Source organism: Rhea pennata, chromosome 7 (assembly GCF_028389875.1).
Source record: "Rhea pennata isolate bPtePen1 chromosome 7, bPtePen1.pri, whole genome shotgun sequence".
Lineage (NCBI taxonomy): Eukaryota > Metazoa > Chordata > Aves > Rheiformes > Rheidae > Rhea > Rhea pennata.
Window position 1 is genome coordinate 2,477,311 of NC_084669.1, and position 23,796 is coordinate 2,501,106.

Consider the following 23,796-nt stretch of genomic DNA (forward strand, 5'->3'; position numbering starts at 1 on the left):
TGAACTTCATGCTAATGAAAACTTTCTCCAAAGGTCCTTGGTTTTGCAAGCCTGCAGTGGAGTTACCATGAGAAACAACGTTTCTTAGGATATTTCTGTTATCTCAGGCAGAGAAAGCTGCCTTGTAAAGCTTCTTCAGGTCCACTGCAGGAAACAAAAGCAGTATTTTCAAGCATTTTCAAGCATGGTAGCTCCTAAAGGCTGGCACAGAATTTACTTAGATTAGCTGCATTGACTCCATAACCTACCAATAGCCTGAAACACTTCCTAAGCATCCATCGTCTACTTCTGCCATCCCTTGTCTTCTTAGTAGGGTTTTTTGTTTGTTTGTTTGTTTTTTGGCAATTTCTTAAAAGAAAATCTGAAGCTAGAGAGCGGGTTGGCATTTTTCAATTTGTTTTTTTTTTTAGAGTTGCTTTTTTATAGTTTTAATCCTGCGGCAATCAGGAGAGGTGTGAAGAAAACCTGCAAGGACAAACTTAATTTGAAAATTGCAGTGACTTCTTGGCAACTCAACTCAACTTCTTGAACACAGATTTATTAGCCTGTGTGGCACGGGATATTTAGTGGGGTGTGTTACCTGCACGACCATGCCAGCTAGCATTCTCCACTTCAGACCTGCCTTGGCCATATTGCCCAAGCTATAGTGGCAGCTTTTTTAATGTTGTTTGGTTCATGCCTCACACCCAACACTTCCAGATTATGCACCTTCTTCTTTTACGATGGGTGCTAAAGAACTCAACAACAGTGAGGCTGCTGAAACTGCTTTGTGTTATGTTAACTGGTAAGCGTCACACAAGTGCCTTGTATTTTCTGCTCATTACAGATTGTTTTGTGTTTAGATCGGAGCAAGAACCATTTTTTGTTCTGTGCCCCTGCAGTGCCTTCCATAGAAGGGTTCATATACATTTTTGTAAAAAAAAAAAGTATTTTTATATATATATATTACTACTAAGAATAAGAATGAAAAAGATTCAACTATGGAAGTCAAGATCTTAAGTGTCCAGACACTCTGCCATTTGCAGAAGTTTCTTGGAAGAATTGAGGCATCAAAACTCTTAACTCTTTTAAATGTTGTGACAACTTTTGAGAAAGTCTGAGTCCTCAGGCAGAGGAAACACCGTAACCTTGAGGTCCTAAACTTTTGGAAGATCTATGTCAGATTTTCAGGGGCAGCTTTTGGGTTTACCAGCAAGTTACAGATTTTCTCAGATACGCTCGGACTTATGCACTGTGATCAGGCTTACAAATTACTATCCATTTTACATCATAGCACTCCCAGCCTATACAGAGATGCAAGGAGAGTCTTTAGGACATGGTCTCAGTAAAATAACTCGAATTAAAAAAAAAAAAAAAGAATTGAACAGTGTATATTTACTCAAAAAATATAAATGAAAGCTTTAACTCAAAATTCTAGGCAAGACCGCGCTTCAGATGCTGCAACCGTAGCTGAAATGTGAGCCCCACGTCTGCCAGCACCAGGAAGACTTCAATATCACAAGTCGTAATGATTGCTATTGCCTCATTGTAGAACCCTCTGTAAGAAAACACAGGACCGGATCAATGTAGTCATTGACTGCCTCACTGTATGGATGACTGATGCACATTAATACAGCCTGAATTCAGCCGGAGCCTGCCTTAGAATCACAACTAAAGGTATAACAATGCAATCTTCATTTTAACCTGAGCAACAGCCGAATCGACTTTTCCAGCTCTGCTTTCAAGGCTGAGCGTGTAGGTGCTGCTAGCTCCAGTGCAACGTGGCCTTGTACAAGCCCCAAAGCAGCCACTCCATAAAAAATGGAGCGTCTTCAGGTGAATTAACCCTCAAACACAAACCACCACAGCATGCGCCTGCACCATTTAACAGCCCTTTGCACTTCTAAAGTGGCACACTCTGTAGAACGTACTGATCTATAGGTGCTTTATATATACTCTTAAACCTCACAGCAGGTGCTGAGAGATAGGAATCAATATTCCCAGTTTATAGATGAGCAAACACAGCCTAAATGACATACCAAAGGCTGCACAGATTTTTGTACCACACGCTCATGAACTGAAACCCTTTTCCGTTGCTGGAAAGAGGCTGGACTGTCTCCAGAGCTTTAAAACTAATCCTTTCCTCAACCACAATACACTTTCTTGTAGCATGCAGCTATTTTGCAACTTTTTCAACTTCCTTTTTTCCATCTTTTTTTTCCCTTTTGTCTGTTTGTTTGTCTTACTAACATAATTTCACCTCTGCAATACGGACAACCCAGACAAACCTTCAAGTCCCGGGTGCTGACACAGGCTGAGCCAGGGAATTAGAGAATAACAGCTTAGACTGTATATCACATATACTGTGCATGCTGTGCTCTGTTTTATACGCCGCAGACGAGATGCAGCTGAGGGTCCTGGCTGTTACATTGTTTATTTCGATGGAAAAGTGACCAGGAGGAGGAAACCCCTATGACCAATAAAATTAACACCCTAGTTCACTAGTACCCAGAGGCTAATGGAAAGCTGCAGATTTTAGATGTTTGTCGGGATGAATACCTCACAACCAACAATTCATCCATCCAGGATGACTATTTGGAGTAAAGAAAGAGAGAGTCTCAAAAACAAAAGTGTTGATGGACATGAAGCTCTAAATTACTCCTTCCTAAATGTTTATCTTAAACTTTGATTGATTAGTTCAGGGTTTGGCCCATTTTTTGCACAGGAAAACAAGAAAAAGTCATTCTGTGCTAGGAGGATATTTGTAAAGAAAAATTAGATGAAATCTGCAGAGAAAGTTTAATTTCAACATCCAGAATTTTAGGAAAATAAAGTGAGAGAATAAAGTTAGCAGGGTAATGTGAAACACCATTACCCACAGTACAGCTGTGAAAATACAACTGCTGTAGAATCTCTTCTTTGGTACCTGCCTTCTATATTGGTTAATGATGATGTCATTTGGCAAATAATTAATGCTAAGCTTTGAATATGAAGAATGTGTTTTTTTTTGCTTGCTTTCTTCTTTATGGAAACTGATACTTCTAATTTCACCATTAGAAAACAGATCAATCACGAGAGCCATTTCTACCACTTAATTTATTCAGCATGGACAAGTCATAAGTTTAAAACAGAGAGGCTGTTGCCTTTTTGATTCAGTGCAAGGTCTACCAAATTTAAGCAAAGGATATAAGACATAACTGGGACTGCTTTGAAATAAAAACAAACTTTACCCGTGTTCATTTATATAGCATACAATCGTCACAAGTCTGGAGGGAATCATGTTTTCATGTAGGTACTCTTTGACAGAGATTTATCAAGTAACAGTATACACATGGTACAAACTTCAGCTCCATTATTCTTTCTAAAGAATGTTGAGAAATAATTTATTATGAGCTCTACTATAAAAGCTTTTATTTCTTAAAAAAGTCATCTTGCCCCCTAACTCTCTACGTCGCATAATTTCAGAGGTTCCCAGTAAACATTTGCCCATTGTTATTAGTAACTCTCAAATAAGACAAAACGTTACTATGCAGATATAATCGTGGTATCTACAAGGCTAAGATACAGCAAAAGGCAAATATTTAGAATTTAATAGCTATGGATGTGTTTGCATGCTAGCTCCTGTATCTTCCTTCACAACAGAAAAATTTGAGAATACCTGATTGCAAAGGTTTTAAATAGTTATGAGGAATGTTGAAACTTTTCTGAAGGCTTTAATGCTAGCCACGAAATAAAGTTCTTGAATATTTTCTTGCCTAGGACTATAAACAATTTTTATCTTCCAGTGAAAGAATTTGGCTTAAGATCCTGAGTCAATCAAGTGTTTCAGTCTCAGGAGTAAGTGGAAGAAATCACTTGAAAATGGCTGGAAAAAATCTTAGTTCCAGAAGGAGTTCTGAAAAGGTGGACTCAAGGTCAGTAAAGTGCTAAATGCTGTTCCTGACTCTCGCCAATCCCTTGGTGCTCCCGTTCATACAGCAAGTTGATTAGAACAAGCAGAGCTGACTACTTTAAAGATGCCTTGTAACTGGCCACAGTGCATGTTAGACTCGTAAAAATAAAGGGTATTTTATGGAAAGCCAAGGCATACTTTTTATGTATCTTAGAAGAGGAAGAACATATGTTCAGTGTCTTAAAAGATACATCAGCTACGATTTAAGTCAAAAAGATGCATAAACATGTTTTTTTTTTTAAAAAAAAAAAAGGAAAAAAAAGAAAAGAAAGAAAGAAAAGAAACACTCCCAGCTTTCCCTAAAGACTTGCAAAGCCATGCAACTTTTTTGTATAATCAAAGTAGAGCGTGGCCTTTATACTATCAATACTATACAAAACTATCTTTCAGGGCAGAAATTAACCCTACACCAGAAGCATTTTTGAGTTTGGTTGGTTCTGTTCTGTTCAGCATGCGTACACAGAGCACAAAGATCAAATTAATGAACGTCAGAGTGTTTTGGAGGTGACTCTTCTGTCTAGAGAGCAAACCTTGCTATTGACCTGAATCCCAATAAGCTGACGTTATCACGTGCCAATGGATCATTTTTATATTAAGAATAAGCTAGTATATGTAGAATTGAGTATAAAAGCTAAATGCTCTTGGGATTCCCTGCACTGAAATTAAGCTCAACAAGCTCCCGGGAAAGCCAAACAAAGTGTCTGAGCTTGTGAAGGTTTGTTAAGGCTGGGGATGCCAAAAAAACCAAAGAGAGTATTTTTAGGCCTTTGAAGCAGGTCTTCCAAAAAGATCATCTCATTTGTTAAAGCATTCGCTGGATTCTGTAAGAACAGTGCGAACTAGAAAGAGGCTGATTCTGCTTTGTTTTCTTACCAATGTATTTATTAATTCCATATATCCAAAGCCAATTTAGAACACGTAAGACTCCATTAGTGTCATTTCTGACTTTATACTAAGTCACTTTCTTGTTTAACTTCAAGGACACTAACAGTTTTTCTGTCTCTGTAGATCATAAGAGGTGAAGTAATGTACACAAGGTTACTAGCAGACGAAAGGTGATTTTTTTAAAAAAAACTGCAGTAACACATATTCAGGGAGAAATTGGTACTTTTTTATCTACATGTCATAATATATGTGTTTTTCTAGGCATAATCTATACATAGCTTTTAATAATACCAGAATTTTTACTTTATAAAGCTTAAAAAAATGCAGAAAGAGATTCAAATGCAATAAAGTTCACATTAGGTTTTTACGAAAATTGTAATTGTATAAACAATTTATGATTTAATGAACTAGAACCACTGGGATTTACTGCATGAAAGATACAGCAAAAGAATAAATTCCTGTAATTTATGACTACCAGTTTGACTTCCCTGAGAGTAATTCAGTAAATTATTTACCTAGGTTCATTACAACAGGTGTCTGACACACAGCGACGTCAAACCTCAATTTCAAGTCAAAAATTGTTCCGTGAGTGACACACCATAAGAATAATGCAACCGAGCTATTGTCACACTGGGTCAACAGGCAAACCGGAATGTGGAGCTGAAACAAAGGGAGTTTTGCAGCTTTGTTAGAATATCACTGTTTCTAAGAATGGGGCCAATCTGATAGTTACTACTTCAGCAGGATCAAAAATCACTTCAACGGGACTTCGAGAGTTTGGGGAACAACTCCATAAAAGTGACATATCTTTCCATGCTCACCTAGAACTTCTGCGTCGCTTCTCTCGAATAGGATTGCAAAAGCTATGAATTCACTGTAAACTTTTCGATTTGCATAGATTTCTTCTAAAAATAGTGGTTGTGAGTTAAATACATGAGTTACTTGGTGGCATTCCATGACCGCTTAGCAGAAGGCCAGACTGGATGACCATAACAGTCCCTGTTGGTCTAAAAATCTATGAGTCAATTAACGTATGAATCTGATATAATTTAGAAGCTTGTTTTCACAGATCCACTTGAGATTAAATATAAATGGTTACGCTTTAATTATTTTAACATCTGATATTTGTCAAGCAAATTACTTCCAAAATCAAACCATGACTTTCCATCCTGGTGAAAACATTTAATTACCCTAACTACTAGTAAAATTAGTTCAGTCTGGTCTCAAATGCCTTTGGTTAGTGTTAAATACTGACGCGTCTGTTTATCATCCCTGCGGGTTCTAACGCTCGGGAACGTTTTCCAGTTCTGTCAAGGAAAATGTTCGCACGTCTCCTGCAACAGAGGCAACAAACTCCACTATCTGCGTCTTATGATCTAGTAAGCATACTCAAAGAGCTGAAAAGTAACATGATCACTGTGAAAGAGAAAGCCTTTTAGAGGAGCTAAACATATGCATTTTTCGGATAAACTTGAGAACTTTCTTTAAAAGCCCACAGAACAACAACGTAGGTCAATAAAACATCTGTCAATGACAAGATACTGGCAAAGCCAGCTATTTTGGAAGTAATATTTGGAGCACACAAGCAACAGAAGTTATCCTGGTTATTGATAAATAACCTCTCTTCCGAGGACCTGACAATTTTTCAATATCATGATTCGCATGGAGAAAGTATTAGGGATGAAAGAAATATATTTTCATGAATTCTTCGGTCCACTCTGCTTGCTGCCTCTGCAAATTTCTCCAGGAAAATGCTTCCACATTGCAACGACTTTTTTGGAAGCTAGCTGAAAACGTGCTGAGCCAAGAAAGAGAGGAAGGGGACTGTCTGCTTAGAAGCAGAGTGCTGTTTCTAGAATAAGAAGATTTCAGACATCAGCGTTGTATTAAGTTTCACTTACGGTTATTAAAACAAGCGTGATTGCAGTAAGCTGAGGTGGCAATATTGCTTTCATTTGTTCATACCATACATTTTCTGTGTTTGCTGCATGACAGTAAAGAAGGTTCTCTGGAATTGCTCTAGCACTGCAGCAGCTGGGAGTAGTGAGCTGAAATACAGCAGCAGCAGAACAGCCAGCCAAACAGTGTTACCGTATTCTGTGACGAAAACCGGGTTTGACTGCGGCAAGTTCGCATCTTTAAAAATCACACATCCCGGAGGCATAACTCATTCTGACAGTCCCCGTTTCACTTCTGTGGAAGGCGGTCTGCAAAGCGCACATCCCGGTAAAGCTGAGCCTCAGTGCTTTCACCCAGAGGATCCAGGTTCTGCTTCCAGCCTCGCGCTGCCCGAGCAGTTCACTCGAGGTCCAGACACACAGTTGTGCTGATGAAGAAGCAAATGAGCCTTCTCTTTTAAAACAACCTGCAGAGCAACCATCACCTCCAGTTAAGTAGGACAGACATGAAGTTTACTGAGCTTAATGACATGGGTCATTTTTCTAGATGAGCTTCATCTTCTTCCATTTCCAAGCCGCAGCTGCAGAACTTTGCACAAGTAACCTCACCTCGAAAGCTGTCCCCGTCCGAGATTTTAGTGGCGTCTGGTCCCTTGAGCTCACCTTCTGCTCAGCACTGCTGAGCAAATGCGTGCTGGAGGAAAGGTAGAGTGAAACACCAAACGCACTTCAGACTGGTAGTAGTTCTGATCTCCTTTAATCTCCCGCTGTTGATTAACGGTAAGGGCTTCTGTGAAGGACGACCGGCACGGTGCAATAGGTCATTTTCTGGTCGCAACCTTGGCAGTGTAATCAGATACATGGCATGGTTAATAGGGGCCACTTAAGACAAAGATTAAAATTAACTGGAAGTCAATAAGGGAATAATAAAGGAAAAATGATCACCCTGTTGCTCCTGCATTGCAAGAGTAAACCTTACACTGCAGGCCAGGAGTAAAAAAAATTTAGTCACTGGCGATCCAATAGGCCTTCATAAGCCCTCCAGCAAACAATTTAATGATTTCAGGTACCCTTTAAACTAAGTGGCCAATCACTGTTAAATCCTTTGGTATTCATTGTAATAACATTGATCATGATGAACTCTTTTGGTATTAATGTGGATGTAATATATACCTTTTTAATTATAGAACAAGAAAATCCAATTACCCCTTTGCCTCATCAAAGTTCTCTGCTAGCTGTGACTATTTAAACATACATTATGAAACATTTAAACTGAAAGAGATTTTTGTGCAAAGCAAAGGCCAAATCCTGCTGGATGCTGACCACTTAACTCATAGGAATTGCAGGAGGTGCCGAGCGCGCTAAGCCCCTCTGCGGAGATGGTTGGCACTTTGCAGGATCAGCTCTTGATATCACGCAGGAAGACCCAGAAGCTAATGAGCAGCTTGAGGAAGACCCTGATTAAAAAGGCAGGAAGCATTTGTTTGTACAACGGAGTAGAAGCTGTTACGAATACTTAACGCAGCTAGTTGGGACGCAATTTATTCTGCAGAACGGGGGAAAACACGGCGAGCTGAGAAAGCTGATGGTGTTTTATCCTGTGTCTTCTGCAGGCCGAACTCTCCGCGTGGCTGACCTGGCTCCAGGAAACCAGTCGTGGTCCAGCTCACGTAAACTGGAAGGAAAGCTCGCATCCTCCCACGCTGCCGGCCGTTGTACCTTGCTGGCCTTTCTGGGAGAGGAGAGCAAAAGTTAAAAGTTCCCAAATTACGTACTCCTTTTTGAGAGGATCCTCTCCTTTACTGATTAAATAAAGCTGACCTCAGAAGCATTTAATTACACCGGGTGTCAGCGAGGTTCGCTGATGCAGCGGCACCCGCCCTTGCTGGAAGGTGGGATCAACCAGGGCGCAACGATCAAATTTCACTGCTTACTCAAAAATGTGGGAGCTTGGGCAAACACATTTTCAGTTGTCCCTTCCTCACAAGTGCCCAAGCAAACTTAAAAAAAAAAAAAAAAAAAAAAATCTTTGGCCACTCCTTCAGCTCAGTCCCATGAAAAAGCCATGATGATTTGCCCAAAGAGCTCCCCTCCGACGTTTTGCTTTGTAAGTAAGTCCCACAAGGTAGAATGCAAACCACCGCAGAAGCTTGCCAGTCAAAGGAACCTCTCTGAGATTGTCTCTTATTTCGACTCAAAACTACCATGAAATGGCACACAAAAGAAGATTTCAGGACACCACCAGTACATTAATCTGAACGTAGCTGTCCCTAACGGCAAGCTGTGCTGGAGATAGCAAAGCGCACCGTATGGAGGCAGGTGTGCTATCTGACTAGGGATCGAGTGAGTTGTGTACTACTATGATATATAAATACACTTAAACAATACCTGCTTTGACAGCATAACGGCGTTGCAATCAGGTCACACTGTAATTTGTAAGGTATCTCTGAACATTTATGAGCTAATGGCCTGATTTGTACGGGTCCGTCGCGACTAGAACGTGTTAATCTTGAGAGTAGCATTCAGAAAGAACAATGCCAAATTTTCACAATGCTTTAATGCTCCGCGAGGCAATATAGGATTAATAAAAATATTTTAAATGCATTAAATACTGCTCTTTCTTTAAAAATCGCGTTATAGAAAACCTTTCTTAAACATTATTTGAATAAAGCCTCATTACTCATGGTCCAAAGAAGTTCATTAGGAGAAGATCACTTTGGAAAGCATTCAACTAACTAGCCTTTCTTCTCAGCAGTGAATTACATTAGCTACTTCCTAGTTATTTAAATCTTGAAATAAAAGATGTAAACGCTACAGTGACATCTTAAGATCATTGGTAAGGCAGGTCTTGCATGCACAAAAATGCCCAGCTGGTCTGGAGATAAAACAGATTGATAATTAGTTGCAAAATGTAACATTTCATCAGGAATATTTTGAATAATCCAATTTATCTTTGTCAGATATGCAGCACGTATTTTTTTTTTTTTTTTTCCTTTGGAGACTCTTTGTTCTCGAGCGCGGTATTATAATTTCAGCCTCCTAATTAAAGCGCCAGTCGGCCGGCCCTGCCTTGATGTGGCGGCGCGGATCGCGCCCGGGCGCCCGCCCCGCGCCGCACGCCGGCGCCTGCTGCCCGCCCGCCGCGGCGCCCGCCGGCTCCAGACCGAGCGGATCAAAGCCCGCCGGCAGGCCAATTTTAGCAAGCTGTTTTCTCCCGAGCGATGCAATACCCAGACAGCTCACCTGACGGAAACCATGGTTAAAAGGTTTTCCGCTAGCTCTTACACCGTAACCGTCCTGATTCTCCGCTGCCGTGCAATTCAAGTGGACATTTGCGCTTGCGGAAAGGAGGTGCAAAGCGCACCCAGCCCGGCGTGGCTGCGTGCTGCACCCTGTCGAGGTGTAAACAAGCAGATGTGATCTATAGCAGCAGGAACTCGGCCCACCCCGTTTGCTTTAAAATGTTCACGTTTGCTTTAAAATGTTCACGATGCTGCCGGCTATTACACGTACCAGTTCTTTTCTCCCGCACTCCACTCTTTTTATTTTATTTTATTTCAACCAATATTTGCGGCAAAAAATTAATTTGGAGACCTAGATTAAAGTTTCTCGTTCATCATTTCCCAAACTATCTTCAATAAGAGATGGAAGTCATCTGCGCTTATCATGCTGCACCTCTGATATGATAATGATATCTGCACCGCCCAGAAAGTAGGTCACAGTAATTCTTCATAGCAGTTTTTGTAACCTACTCAGGGACTACAAGGCCAGCTATTTTAAAGATAATTCTGAATTTCTTTAATAAGGTTTTATTGGATTCAGATAATTGATCCGATTATTGAAACCTGGGGAAAGTGCTATTGACCTGAATATATAAATCAGTAGCTCTCTTTTTTAGACAAATTTAGGTCATTACAAACTTACCGCCTCTGCTTGGTGCCAGGCAAGAGTGTCTCTTGCCCACTTTAGCTATTTTTTGGGGGGCGATGGAGGGGGAAGCTGCAGAGGCTGCACCTGCTCCGCCGCGCGCCCCCGCTCTCCGCTCAGCGGCTGCGAGGTCCGGACGGCTTTTGCAAAGCAAACTCGGAGCGGACGTCGCACGGGGAGCCCGTCGGAAGGGCTCTGCCCGTCCCCGCTCCCCTCCTCCGCTCGGCGCCCCACGGAGCCACGCACGCACCTGGGAAGTTCACCGGAGCCTTAATCTGGTCCTTCACGGCAACCTGCTCCGTTTTGCTTTTTCTGCGATTTTTCCTTTGTTCCTGTTTCATTCTGTTTACGTTGCTGTGGAATTACATGCTCTAATTACGCAAATCTATTGTCAGAAACGAATCCAAACCACTGAGATTCCTAAAAGGTTCCCCTCCCTGCAGGCACGCCGTCCGTTTTCAGGCTGCAATAACTTTGCCTTTCTGCCCCGTCCTTCCCGCGCTACCTAGGGGGGCAAATTTGTCACTCAGCCTAAGTCTCTCAAAATTACGAGAAAAATCGTAAACAGACTACAGTCCCTTATGGAAGCAGAGAAAACAAGAGTGTGAGAGGCAAAATCAACTATCTGTAATTTATTTATCAGCCAACGAGTAATTGCATTTATTCTTAGCAGCGTCAAAAATGCCCCAAAGCCTTGCGTAAGGCCAACCCGTGGGAATATCCTCGCCGGCTCCCGCCGTCCTCCACCGGGCCCGGCGACGCCTCCCGGCAAGCGCTTCGCTGCCGAGTTTCCAGCGGAGAGAATAAACTTTATCGCAGGGCGGTTTCCAGGGGTGCAGCTTGTTTTCCTTCTCTGAGTCGCAGAGACTAAATTAAAATATAAAAGCTTATTCGTTATTTTTTTTTTCCCCAAGACGCTATTAGGTTAGCTATGCGAAATGAAAAGTTTTCGCCGTAATTCAAGTTTTTCTAAATCCTGTGAGAAAATCAGTTTGCCATCAGAAGAGTCCCGTTAGAGTTTAGTGGGCACGACTCAGCGTCTGAATAAAAAAGTCAGTTCTGATACACATTACTTAAAAAAAAAAAAAGGAAGAGAACCTATCGAACTGAACAGAAATGATAACGTTATCTGGGATTTTTAGAAAAAAAACCCAAATTTCTAACAGTAGGATGAATCTCTCTATTAAATTTTACAAGCTGATATAAAAAAAGCCGCGCAAAGGTTGTTATTTTCTATTAAGCACTCTAAGGTTTTTCCTGAAGGCAGGCTCTCAGATTGCTCAGCAGGTGTTTTCTCAGGCATGATTTAAAAAAAAAGGGGGGGGAAACAACAACAAAAAAAAGACTGCCTGGGCTGAGACCAAGCCACTACGGTGAATTTTCTAGAAAGTCAAGTGAAACCTAAGGTCAATAAAAAGCCTTTCCTGGTGCGGGCTGCGTCTCATCCCAAGCTCTCGAGCTACCTGAAAAATAATCAAGTTTTTTTTTTTTTTTTTTTTTTTTTTTTGATTACTCTGAGTTAGCAGAAGGTGTTAGAAGTTTTGTTTTAATTTGCACAGTTTGGCACCAGCAGGATGTTAAATATATACTGGATACGAACACCTAGCACAGCTAGCACAGAAATTTTGGGTTCGCCTTCCTTTTTATCTATACATTATTTTGCCGTAAACTCGTCAGAAAGATATCTATAGATCTCTCACTGCTGAAACGTGGGGTTTGACTCTCTTTTTGTTGATCCTCTCCAGTGAAAGAACTGAAGGTACAGTTAAGCCTGCGTATAATCAATATCCCCCTGCCAGGTTAACGGCACGTGTGATAACGTAAAGACAGTCCCTCTCCAAGACAAATTACTGACACTTACTATTAATCATTTCTGCAGGGCTTTTTTTTTTCTAAACCAAAAATAAGCAAGGAGTGTGTCCTTTGTATGTGCAACCATAAAGCGATCATTCGAGAGAGCTATAGATTATCTGGGCATAACACAATCTTTCATCGCAGGTTTATGTTGGATGGGCTGCAACATTTTATATAAACTGTAAATGGTATATAACTCAGCTGCATGCGGAGATGTATTGTTGAGTTTGCAGATTAACAAAGTATATGTATGAGCAGAGGAAAATACCACTTTTTCACCAGATAGAAGCCATCATCTTTTCATAGACTGAATAAATATGTCATTTCCAATCTCAAAACCACCATTTCAGTAAATTTGCAGAGCTCGAATAACAAGATGCCACTAAGAATATATCTGTAACATTGGGATGTCTTGGCAGTCCTCTCTTAAAAATCCTTTTTCTCACAAAAAACAGTTTCATATACTTCAACAAAACCGTATTTCAATTCATCCACTCAAGAAACAGGAAAAAAAATATATTATTTATGCCAAATGGAGCTGAGATATACATTGTGACATATGCTATATTTGCAATATTGAATTAATCATAAAGCAAAAGTAAGTTAAAGTCAGTATAAAAAGGAAAAAGTCAGAAAGAAAACAAAATTTAAATTAAAGAACCCGTTTCTCCCCAGCAATCAGCAGCTCTGACTGTCGTCGGGGGATAAATCAATTTGCAGCAGCTGCGGACAGCTCTTTAAGTGCGAGCCCTGAATAGCTTAATTGGGGGAAGCGTGCTAAAAGTGGAAGGAGCCAAGTCACACCAAGTTCGCGCACACGCACGTGCACGCGTGTGCACGCAGGCACCTGTGTGCATTTCTCAGGAAGATCTCTTTTTCCAAAACCCTGGTCTGCAGCACTTGCAGGAGCACTTACAGTGAGAGCAGGAGCTGCGCTTGTTGGTAACACCGGTTGATGCTCACCTTTTCTGGTGCACGTCTCCGGTGCAGAGCTGGGCCTCTCTTGCTCCTCGAGGAGGCAAGGCAGGGGCAGGGGACAGGGCTGGCAGTGCAGGACAAGCCCCAGCAGCCTTGGAGAGGGTCTAGCGATGCTGCAGAGGGATCACGCAGCTCCTGGGAGCGTCTTCCCCGCTCCCAACGGTCAATGGCGAAAGCTCTGCGGGATGAAATTATAGATCCCTTAGCTTTACCTCATCTCATACAAATATTCTCACTTGCTTGCAAATTTCTGATCGTTTATTTTTTAAATTCTCAGCCCCTAAACTTCGGGAACTCTTGCAGTGACGAGTCCCACGCCTGCCATCTGCACAACGCCTGTCTCTAGCAGCCGGAGATACGGTCCCTTTCGCTGCCTTTGGCCAGTCCGGTGTTCTCGCATTGGCAGAAATGGGAAAAAAGGTACCCTCGACAACTTTCCGAGCACCATTCATTATTCAGTATCTCTCTATTAGTCACAAAACTCATCTTCCAAACTTGACAGCCTCTCATCATGCACAGATCTAGCCCTGTGTCTAATCATTTCCATCAACCTTTTTATATTTCAGCCGTATTTTTTTTTGAAATGGAAATGCATGCAGTGTTCAAGGCAAAGGCATATCACCCCTTTATGTAACAGTATTCAAACATTTCGATACTATTTTCTCTCCCATATCTGCATACATCCTGTGCTGTGGTTTCCTTTTAATCAGTAGTGCCGCACCAGGAGAAAACTGTTTCAATGACGGGAGCGTAACGTGGACGCGGCAGGTGGAAGTCACCTGTCTGTCGCTCTTCTCATATACAGGCTTCCCGCGTGACCAAGGATGGGTCACTCACTTTCTCCATACTTCTCCCCAAAGGTGATGTGAAGATTAAAACTTGTTAGTAAAGTACTCAGGACCCCTCGGAGAGGATACACTTATTGCATGTCCAAAGGAGACTAAGTTACTTCATGCAAAACCAGCCCTTACTTTGGCCTCCTCGAGGGCTTTGACTGCCAGCAAAGTCTGGGCTGTTTCTTGCTCCAAGCACTGCTGGGTCCTCTGGTGTAACCGGTCTCCATCACGCAGCTCTGCAACTGGAAGGGACGTGTTACACCACGCCCTCTCGGTATCCACTCGGTCTGTTCAAAAACGTTATCGGGGTGGTATAAATAATACTTACTCTGCTTGGTGTTAGACCGTGCTTGTTCTGTCTAAATCCATTTGCTTTCACGTACTTAATAAAAGGACTTTAAAAGCTGCTTCGTTACTCCTGAAGGAAAGTGACAAAATAGTTTTTTTTCCCCTAGATATGGGAACTTCAGTAACATAGCACACTAATCTCCTAGCCACGAAGGCATTTTATAACTAAACCAGGGTGGATTTTATGGGTCAGATGTTGTTGTCCTACTGTACCACGTCTTATATCCTCCTGATACCGCACATGTTTGTTCTCTACTTAATTTTTAATGTATGAATTTGTTTTTATATTAAAATTCAATAAAATTTTAATTATAAAACATAGTATATCACATTGAAGTATATATATCTGTAGAGACACACATCTGTGGTTTTACAACAGATGTGTGCATCTCCGCAAATATTTAAGATGCAGATTTTACCACTAGAAGGAATACACATCCAGCTTGATTACAGCTGAAACTTTCAGGTAGGCCCGGGTTGAATGCACCTAAGCCAGTCATTAATCTTGGGGAAAGCACTAAAAGTTGATAACGAGACTTCAAACATCGCAAAGGACTGGCAGGAAAAGGCAGACTCACAAGAACTGAACGAAACGGAGAACCTCGAACACGTTTAACAAACTTTTTCCGCCACTGTGTTTTTATAGGTCTGAATCCTTTCAAATTTGTTCGGATTTTGCTCCTTTAGAGCTCCACGGAACATCTTTCAGACCGCCTTTTTCCGAACCACACGTCTCCTTGGCACTCACTGGCGAAGGACGTTTCTCTGTAGGTATCTCACGTAGCGTATGCACAGCACATCTTGGGCGAGTGACTTTCTGGCAGGACTTTGAATATGCAGAAGTCCTCTAGCTCTGTCTTGTTTGTAAAACAGGATTGATCATATTGCCACTGAAATGAACGGGTGTACGTATCTGCCATGGCTGCTTCGGTCTATACGTTACTGCACATAAGCATATCACCGATGCAAGGTCGGACTCTGACATACGCTCAGCCGGGGATGGGAGGAAGAGAGGGAAAATAAGAAGGAAGGGTCAGAATTTAAGGCTGGTTTCAGAGCTTATTCAGTCTAACCAAAAGTGGTCACGTAGATATGTATCAAAAGTAGCTCCAGCGAAACAACAGTGATGGGAGGAGAAATGAGCCCTGTAGGGAGTTTTAATGCAGATTTTTTCAGAGCAAGTGGTATTGAGGTGCTTTTTTCTGATGAGCCACCAGTGTTCCCACTGGTGGACTGGTGGGAACACCAGCGTTCCCTCGGGAGAGGCTCTCCGCATGTTGATGGAGCACTCCAGATCCGCAGGGACATATCGAGGTGCTAAATTTGGCTCATGAGATGCAGGCAGATAGTCTTGGAAAGTAAGCCGAGTCCGCACCGTCACACCCGTCTTCAGAGTGGCAGTGACAAACAGCTTCCCAAGCAAAATTACAGACGGAATTTTAGGCAGGAAAAAAAGTAATCGTGGATCTGGAGCTCGGCCAGGACAGAGGGGCCATTAAAAGTTCTGTTCTCAGCTCTTTTATCTCTCTTATCATAGAGCAAACTTTCAGTTTCTCAGCTTATGCTTTCAAATTAGAATACGGAATATTTAAATCCTCATCTGAACAATAAATAAAAATAAAGCCCCATAAATTATTCAGAGGAACGTACCATAGCACACTACAACTTGCTTTGCAGTACCTGGTGCACATATTAAACTCTTAAATTGGCATCTCCTACTTTGCTACACTAAACATTTACCAGAGAGATAAAATTCAGTTCCTGCAGTGTACTGTATTTTCCTATTCATTGCCCACATCATAAGGCTGACCCACATAATTTTAAGCAAGAAGCTGAAATCTTAACCAAACTCCACAGAGATCACATGTGATATTGTTTTAACTGTTTGCCGAACTCTTTTCATTATCATGTGTGCTTAATTTTGATGAAATAAAGTGAATAAATAATTACGTTTCACCTGGGAGTACGAAATTCTAGCAGGGAAACCATTTTTGGGGAGGGATGAGGAAGAAATCCGAGCCTGAGCAGCAAGGTCTGCAGGTTGTCTACATGGTTAAAATATTAATCGGTTGGCAACCTTTCTCCTCCGGAACAAAAGAAGAAGAAGAAGAAGAAGAAGAAGAAGAAGAAGAAGAAGAAGAAGAAGAAGAAGGAGAAGGAGAAGGAGAAGGAGAAGGAGAAGAAAGACACGTTACACAGAGCCAGGCACGCTCACAACCTGAGAAACCGTAAGGCGACCCCTTCCTCGGAAAAATCCATCACCTTTTTAACTCCACAAGCAGAGCCGGTTCTCAGGACCGCGTTTCTTGGGCAGACGGAGCATCTGCTCGCTCTGCTAGAGGCGGGAGATGGCTGATGCTAGCGGTCAGCTTCCGTCGGAGCTGCCCCAAGCTGTCATCGACACGAAACCCCGGCCGAGACCCGGCTGGGCAGCGCTCGCGGGAACCACAGCAAAACAGCAAAGAAATATTCGCCTCAAACTTTTGCGGACGATGCGGATTTATGCCGCCTGTAAGGCTCCAACGTTATGCGCTGTCTTTCCCCTTTTCCCAGAAAAACAGGTTTTTTATTAATAATCTCCTTGGCGTTTACCGCTCTGTGATTTGCTTTGTAAAATGATGACGGTACCTGGAGTTTTTAACATCATAAATAAACTACGACCTTTATGTTTCAAGGGTGGCAGAGCTGTTTGTGAGGAGCTTTTCCCTTTTTTCCTCTCCCTTTTCTTCTTTCACAGAGAGCCTGAATGCACCGTCTTCTTAGACTTTCAAATACGACACGCAGATCTATTTTTAAGCATCTACTTCCAGATGCAGAAACAAACTCTTTCCTTTTCTTTTTTTCTTTTTTTCTTTAATTTTATGGGAAAAAATGCCTGATATTGCATTCCCTCCCCGCCAGCTTGCTCGCGGTGCCAACTGGAGGCAGCGGGAACGCTGCGTGCGCAGCGGCCGCACATCCAGCCCCAAGTTCCTTCTCCTCTGCCTTCCTGGACTAGAAATAACAAATTTCTCCTGGCACGACACTTAGTCCTTTGAGAATCGCTGCGTTGGAGGTGCCCCTGGTTGGTAAAGCATCGCTTTTTGCGCGTCTTCGCTCGTAGAAATGAATATTAGACCCTCCAGACCCTTTGTGATTCGGTCCAACAGCCGTCGCAAATACAAGTGCTTCCACAATCCAAGTATGAATTAAAAGTCAAATTACTTTATGGATTTGTTTATATTTGTACACAAGGGACATCATCAAAACAGACCTGACCAGCGAAAAAACATTTCTTTTCTTAAGCACACTTTTTTCTCCCACACTGTTAGGTTAACAGGTTCAACTTTGTGATATTGCAAGCCAAGAGGGGGAAAGCAGCTGTACGCCGTGAATTTAATGAGTTTGATACTCGTGCTACAAGGCGGGAGCGTGTTACAGCAGCAGTTTGGGCAGGAACGCTCTTCTCGGACCCACCCGGACAACCGGGTCACTGAGTCTTGCACGTGCCGGCGTCACGCAGCGAGCTCGGTACCAAGTGCTGGCCACCCGCTAAAGGAGTTTGGGTCGCAGGGAGTCTGGATACGGTCCCGTTTTCCATTACATAACAACGCCACAGTTTTAATTTGTGATGAGAGTCTTTTTTTTTTCCTCCCCCCAATAGCTTGCCTTTCCCATTTTGGGGAATCTAGTCTTTTTCCCGATTAAAATTTTGGGATTCCGAAAAAAAAAAAGTGACCTTTTGATGCCGCCTACAAAGTACTCCCTCTGAACAGGCAATAAGTGAATCTAATAGACACCCCAACCCACGCCAAGTCCCATAAAATCAGGGTGTGAAGCATCAGGGAGAGAGGGATTCGTATTAATAATTCATTCCAAGCTACCCCCTGGAGCAATTTTACTATGATATGCTATGCAGAACGCTTCAACACACTAATTAATATTTTCAAAGTGTTCCACGAGCCCCTTTTAAAAGCACTTTTGCCATTCATTGAACATTCTGCATTTTCTAAGTGAAAGATCAGTGCTGCTCCCCAAACCAGCTCCGGAGCTGCCCTCTCCGCCCGAGACTTTGGGAGCGGAGGAAAACATCCCTAACGCAAACACCACCCCCTGCCCACACGTTTTACACTTGCCAGATTAATAGCGTGTGCATCTTTGCTCCTCAAATCCAAATTTAACCGGAATAAATTATGCTCCCTTTGCAATACATGTAACCGAAAACGCAGGTGACCCCCAGAGATAGCTGGTAATTGCAGTGAAGAGTCCCTGCCGCATTCCCCCTTCTAACTAATAGGGAAATAAAAGCGCTGTAAATAACTTCATACTGATACAGCGCTAACTTCTTGCACACACTGAACTATTGTTTCTTTCAGTGACTTCTCCAAACATATCTGACCACATCTTCACAAAACCGTGTCGTCTCCTGTTCCCACTAACAATAAGATGCAGAAAGGAGCGAGCCAGGGATGGAAAAAAAAAAGTGGCATTTTATAACGGCTGGCCTTCAGCCAGTATTTGTACATCCGCGGCAAAATACATCTCTGGCAGCTCCTCAGTCTAGCTCCCACCATCGCATCTCCCTTCAATAACGCATAAAAAGAGAGCCAGGGAGGCCACGCGGCCGGAGCATGCGCGATGCTGCCGGCAAAAGCCTTCCTTTAGTAAAACGGAGACAGAAGAACATCACGCAGGCGAAACCTGCCCACGCGATGGTTTCCTGTTCTGTACAAGCAATCTCCTTTTCAGTTAAGCGATCGAGACTCACGACTGCGCAGTATTTTTTTAACCTCTGGCACGCTGGGGCATGCTTTGGAGAGGTCGGGTGGGTCTTCTAAGAAACGAGGCCCTCATCGGGCACGGGACTAAGTTCGTGCAAAAGTTAACTGCTTGCGGATGGCAGAGAGAGGGGATTACGAGCCCGCCGATACCCCCGGCGTGCAGCTCGAATATGCAACAACTCTCCCACAAAATACAGACCCTCTTTGTCCTTTCAAGCACCAAACAGGGAATTTTGGTGGGCTATCCGCACAGGGCTCACTGTGTCTCACCCCGGGGTGAATGGCAGGATTTGACCCACAAGAAGGGCTGCCAGCCAACTGCTAATACAGATTGCAGATTAGACTGTCTTGACATCTGTGAAAAAGCCCAAAAATAAGATCTTCCGCCATTTAGACGGACGAGCTGCTCCTCGCCGGGCGCCACAGCCAGGTGGCAAGAAGCATTGGAGGGGCTGTGTCTCTACACACACATATATACAGTAGTTCTGCCAATGCAAACATTAAGAATCAAGATACCCGTGTTGATTCTGGACCCTCTCTGGAGAATGCCTCTAACCCCAGCCTGGCCGCTTGCACAAGGTGCAGCCTAGAGCGGCACTGAAATCTCCCTCCCCAGCCGCCTTGGCGCTCGGCAGCGGCGATCGCGGGACCCTGCGGCTTGCAAACGCCCCCCAGACCAGCGGAGATGCTCGGAGGGCAGGAACCCCGGAAAACAGCCAGGGAGGTCTGTAGAGATCCCGGCTTTTTAACCGTTCTCAGCACAGCGCGAGGTGCGTGATCTCCAGGAGCCGTCCTCGGGCACGGGGGCAGAGAGCTGCAACGCCTGGCTGCGGCCGCCCTCGGCTTAGCTTTTGCTAGGGAGACGGCTGCAGCTTTGCAAGGTTTAATGCAGCTCCAGCAGTGCGGGTGGGCTGGGTGGCAGCTGGACAGTCGCCGTGAGGGCCACGGCTAAGGCGTGCTGAGCTCCTTGCCCGCCTCAGCTGCCGTCCTGCCGGCTGATGATAAGGCAATTATTTTTCCAGCAGTAAAATGGGGATAAGAAACTCGCAGAGAAATGGGTTGGCATCTGCTGCCCTAATAGCAGCATTGGCATTTAGTGCTGGCGCTCAAGCCCTGATGGAGCAGTCTGAAGTTTTGCATCCACAAAAATGACCCCGGTGGGAAGGGAATTCCCCCGCTACCACCCTCCCCGGCCGCACATGCACCAGTATCGAGTGGATCTCGTGCTCCTCAAAGCTGCCAGGTTGACAGCCGTGATTTCTTGTTTTTTGAAGACACTTAACAGCTAAAGCTGTTGAGGAAACTGGCCCACACGCCTGACTTCTGCACAGCCTCGGCTGCGAAAACTGGGCTGCGAAAGGGAAAAAACAGGACCCTTTTGCCCACGAGTGTCCAAGCAGGAGCTCGCCCGGGGGGGCTTGGCTTTGACGGGCGCCTCGGGGCGCCGCGCGTGGGGATGCACGGAGGAGCTGGCGGGGGGGGGGGGGGAGGGCTCCGAGGTGGGTGGTGGGAGTCCATCCCCCCCCCCCCCCAATCCTGCTCCAATTCCTCCTCCTCGGAGCTTGCGGCAGGGGAAAAATAAATAAATAAATAAAATAAAAACCCGTTTCGCAGGAGAGGCGGCGCTGGGCCGGGCCGGGCGTTTGGCAGCTGAAGAGTGCCATCGCGCGGGGAAGGCGCCGAGGCGCCGCCGCCGCCGCCCAGACGCCGCCGGCGGCGGCCGCGACCCGCGGGCCCCGGGGCGAGGCGGCCGAGCCGGGCGGCGGCGGCGGCGGCTCCCCGCGGGCCGGCCGCGCCCTTCGCTCCCCGCTATTTTTTTTTTTTTTTAGCACGCTCATCATTGCTATTTTTTATTATTGTTGCGCTTTTTAGTTTAGATTTTTGTTCGTTCATAGGACGCTCTTTGTCCCGCCGCAGATCTTAGGAAACTAAATAAACCATGTTGCAGGGAAGCAAGGAGAAAATGTCTTAATTCTGAGGCTGTTTCCTTTGTGCTTTCGGATTACAGGAGTTCCTGCATCGCAAAGTACCCCGTTTTACTTAATTTTATCACTGAATGACAAAAGATAAACTGCTATTTGTGCCTATGGTTTAGCAGCACATAAAAGATTATATTTTTAATTAGAAATTTCTAAGTAGACCTTTGCCAGAGCTCTATTATTGCTCTTTTTCACTGAAAGCAGGCTGCATTTTTTTAAAAAAAATAAAAGGGGAGAAGCGAGGCTCCTTCCTCCAGTCTTGCTGGGGCCGCGGTGGGAGCCGGCGAGCGGGGAGGGGGCTGCAGCCACGGCCCCCTGCCCGCTCCCGCAGGACAGGTGCTGGCACCAGCGCATTCTTGCAACACCGCGGAGCAAAGCAGAGAGAGGGGGGATATCAGGGTAGAAGATTGCATCTAATTTGTTTTAAATTCACAGAAGTCTTAATCTTTTGGGACGTATTTTTACTTTACATATTTGTTAATGCGAGATGTTCTCGTTGCCAAATACGCTTAATATGCAAGTGGAAACTGATTCTGCTTTCACCTCCTTACTCTTCACACAAGAAAAATAAATCTGCGTTTGTATTACACAGCTTTTCCTCGTGCACCAATCTTTTAAAATGCCAGCTGAGAAGCACAGGCACAAATGTCACTGGGAGGGTGGGTTTCCCCCCTGCTGTAAAAAATGTTGTGTCAGAAAATTCTTGCGCTCTGCTTTTCTAAACAGATATTGTTGTGGATCTGGAAGACGTAGTACAAAGCTTTTAACACAGGGCACATTTATTTCGAGTGTTAAATCTCAGCAGCTGAAAGTGGCTCTTACAAACTTCATTTTAAAAGCAGGCTAGGCTCGGGGTATTGCAGCCCTGCAATTGAATAATTCATATTATTTGTGATCATTTAGGAAAGCTGCTGAAGGGGAACAAATAAATATTTTGAAAAGTACTGAAAACTGTCCTTCAACAACGGCGGGGGGAGGGGGGGAGAGACACAGCAGCAGCGTTTGCAGGAGAAGAAAAACATCCCTCTGTCAAATAAGTGCATCGGGCCGGGCTAAAGCATCGACTTCTCTGGGCAGCAGGGGAGAGCCGTGCGAGCCGTCCTTCGTCAGCCAGCGCCCCGTGGGCCCAGGTCCCCGCGTGGGCCGGTCGGGCGCGCAAAAGAGATTTAGGGTCCGGAGCAAGCCCTGTCCCATATGCATCCCTTCTATTACCGCCTTTGCCATCAGTCATATGCCGGTAATAAAATTTGTTAACTGTTTCACTTGCACTAGTGCTGCGATTTACCTCGGCTAATAGACAATGCAAATGCTAAAAGGCACATATACATCTTCATTATATAAGCTGGTGCCTGAGTCATTTTCCTCCAGAGACAGTTTTATTCATTTTTATACAATTTGCCTACTGTACAGTGCAGATGGTTTCTATTAAGTAAAATATCTGTTTGCTTCCAAATTTTTAGCTTTCACGATTAAATTACTTCAAAGTGGTGGTGCATTGTATTATCCTCTTTCGTGACTTAATTTAGTTGCAGTAGCGCAAGTAAAAACTCTAAAACCTAGTTTCACCCACTCAGAAAATGGATATTTTGACCACACACTGAGAATTTCTTAGGTCAATTTGATCCTCGCGGCTGCATTTTCCCATAAGCCTGAACTCTGCGGATTGTTTACTAAGGATTTGTCTTAACAGAGGATGGAAACGAAAGCTTTGGATACCATCGTGGAAAAAAAGAAAATGCCGAATTATTCCCCGGGTGTAAAGGAAGGCGAGCTCGTTAGCCGGGGAGCGTGCGGCGCATCCCCGGCAGCTGCAGAGCAGGGCGAGATCGATGCGACCATCCACAGTCGCAGCTGTGCTGCCATCAGGTGGCCGTCGCCGAAAGCGACAGTCACCTTCCCGGGCTGCCCCGCCGGCTTAGGCTCGGGATCCCTGAGGAGGAGGAGGAGGAGGAAGAGCAGGAGGGGGAGGACCACCTTCCTCGCTCAGCTCTGCGGTCGCTCCTGCGAGACCTCCGCAAGCAGAGGCAATTCACTCGGCAGGAGGAGCAGCTTTAGCTCCCGTTTATTTATTCGCCCTCCAGCCACGGCACCGCTGCGGTCAGGACGTCCCCAGGGGGTCAGGACGTCCCCAGGGGGTCAGGACATCCCGAGGGTCCCAGCGGCGGGGACGCCGGGCACTCGCTGCACGACCGCAGAGGTGCTCCCGCAGCAGGACGTGGTCCTGCGGCACGAGGGAGCGCGCTCAGCTTTGCTCGTTTTCACCCTTTCCCCCCGCCCCAAAGAGTCGGATTTTTGATGATGCTCGCTCTGGGGTAGCCGTGGGGCCATGCAACACTCGGAGCAGGTCCGCTCCCCGCAAACGCGCCTGCTGGTTAGCAGAGCTGCATGATAGCTCCGATG

General features: G+C 44.4%; 1 long non-coding RNA gene across 1 annotated transcript; it reads right to left on the minus strand.

Moving 5' to 3' along the window:
• Positions 1-11,288: 11,288 nt before the first annotated feature.
• Positions 11,289-17,415, minus strand: LOC134143035 (uncharacterized). Its single transcript, XR_009959008.1, has 3 exons — positions 16,920-17,415; positions 13,459-13,651; positions 11,289-11,508 (listed from the first exon to the last, which is right to left on the minus strand). It is a non-coding gene; the product is annotated as an uncharacterized LOC134143035 (long non-coding RNA).
• Between the last annotated feature and the right edge of the window lie 6,381 nt (positions 17,416-23,796).